Here is a 2,729-nt window from a genome sequence, read left to right as displayed (position 1 = left end):
TCAAGTCTTTAATCTGGAACCCTATTCTTTAGTGGTTTTAATGGAGGTTTCATTACTTAGGCATGGTTGATTAAATCACTGGCCATCAGTGATTTTGTTGCAGCAAATATAGAAATGAAGTTTTCCCTCTCCTGAGAACAAGGAAAATAAAGGGGACAGTGAACAGGCTAGAGAAGAAACATAACCTGGCCTGAAAGAGTTAATCACTCCTAGGTTTGCTGTTTTTTTTTTTTAACTGTCACTAATCTGTAGTGTCTGTAACTAGATTTGTACTTCACAAAACTAACCTATTACTGTTTAACACTATGTGAATTACATCCTGCACTCCCTTGTAGCAAATCACCCCTTGTAGCATTTGCATTTCAGAAAAAAGGTAGCAGGCCTTTATAACCCAGAGACAAACGGACCCAATTACCAATTACCGGGCTGCCCAAAGCCATCTGCAACTGTTCTGAAATAATGCAGGAAGAAGAAGAATGTAAGACCTTCACTACTTTGATCCTTATCATATACCCTGGACTGTGAGCCCCACATATACAAATCTTCTCCAATTCCCTAAGGTGGGGAGCACAGTTCTTGAGGCTCTAGCCTGCTGTGTCTTCCCTTCTGCCTGGCAGAAAAATAAAGCCATCTCTCTCTTCCTCCAAAACCTCTGTCTCTGTATTTCTGTTCCACATCGGTACACAGAGAAGCTGAGATTTTGGCAACAATTTAAACTCAATCTCCAGCCCCTCTCACCTAAGAGGTCAGGAGTGGGGCTAAAAGTTTCAATCCTCTGATCAAGGCTTGGTCTTTCTGGAAACTAACTCCCATCCTTAAGCTATCTAGTCCACCACCCTCCTTCCCCAACAGTCACGTTAGCATACAGAAGACATAATTATCGCTCTGGAGACTCTAAGGGTTTTAGGAACTCTGTTCCTGGATGCAGGGACAGAGACCAAATATATTTTTTATTATACCGTTGCTATCCTAATGGGTGTGAAGTGGTATGCCATTATGGTTTGATTTGCATTTCCCTAATGATTAGTGATGTTAAGTATTGATATCTTTTCATGTACTTATTGGCCTTCTGTATAGCTTCTTTAGAGAAATGTATATTCAAGAAGATGTTTGTTCATTTTTTAACTGTTTTTTTTTTCTGTTGTCGTTGAGTTGTAGCTCTTTATATATATTTTGGATATGGTTTGCAAATATTTCTCCCATTCTGTAGGTTGCCTTTTCACTCTTTTGATAGTGTCCTGTGATGGACAAAAGTTTTTAATTTGATGAAGTAGAATTTGTCTATTTTTTCCTTTGTCTTTGCTTTTGGTGTCACATGCAAGAAATCATTGCCAAATCCAGTGTCATGAAGTTTTCCCCAGTGTTTTCTTCTAAGAATGTTATCGTTTTAGGTCTTACATTTAGCTCTTTTATCCATTTTGAGCTGATTGTTATATATGGCATAAGTTAAGGATCTAACTTCATTCTTTTGCATTTGTTGAAAAGCCTGTCCTTCCCCAGTGAATTGTCTTGGCAACCATGTCAAAAATCTTTTGACCTGGGCTTCCCTGGTGGCACAGTGGCTGAGGGTCCGCCTGCCGATGCAGGGGACACAGGTTCGTGCCCCGGTCCGGGAAGATCCCACATGCCGCGGAGCGGCTGGTCTGATGAGACATGGCCGCTGGGCCTGCGCGTCCGGAGCCTGTGCTCCGCAAAGGGAGAGAACACAACAGTGAGAGGCCCACGTACCGCAAAAACAAAAAAACAAAAAACTTTTGACCTTACATGTGAGGGTTTACTTCCACTCTCTTGGACTAACGTTTTTTATTTTTTAATCCTTTAGATCATTACTATCCATAAAACACAAATTACGTGAAAATCTCTTTATATTAACAGTGATTATGCTGAAACGACAGCACGAAACAATTTTAGGGAATAAACACATAATCTTTAATTCTACACATGTCTTCAGTGTGTTAGTGAAATATGGCTGCTACACAACAAAACCCAGAAATATGTAATATCAATTCAATTCAGTCTGATATTTTGCTGGCTTTCATTTAAAAACCATAGCTTTATATACAGTGTGTGGAAAATTGGCAAGCCCTGGTCTTCCTACTCCCCTTACGTTTATATCAAATGATCCATCACAGTACGTTTATACCTATCATTACATTGTCAGAACAATGTTAAAAAGTCTGTATATTCTTTGAACTGAGTCCTCAATTTTCTAAAAGCAAGCAAACTCTCAAAGAAACCCATTCCCCTCCTCCCCACTGCATGGGACGGGACATCGCTGGAGAGATCTAGAAAAGACATTCTCTGAAACGGTCGTTAGTATTCCAGAAGTTTCAATGGGTAATGGGCAGCATCTGACACTCTGAAAACTCCAAACGTGGCATTTCCATTGTGATATTATGCCACTAGGCAATGCCTCTATTCTGTCAGAAGTGTTCATTTATTCCACTTTTGCACATATGCCAGGGTCCCTCAGTAGCAGCTAGCCACCAAAAGCGCTGTCCGTGGCCTGGCGCTGGGCAGAGGTGCCGAACACCGAGAGGGACGAACCAGAGCCCTCGTCAGAGTTGCCATTTCCGCACCAGAGAGCCCCAGCGACTCCCCACCAACCCCGCCCCTCGGGGGAGCGAGCCGCGGCCAGTGCGCCGGCGCACATCCCGCCTCCTCGCTCGGCCCCGCCTCACCGCCTCGCCGCCTTGCCAACGCGCCGCCGAGGACCCCGCCCGGTGCGG

Source organism: Leucopleurus acutus, assembly GCF_964270905.1.
Source record: "Leucopleurus acutus genome assembly, chromosome: 4".
NCBI lineage: Eukaryota > Metazoa > Chordata > Mammalia > Artiodactyla > Delphinidae > Leucopleurus > Leucopleurus acutus.
Note: the sequence above shows the minus strand (reverse complement) of the source record.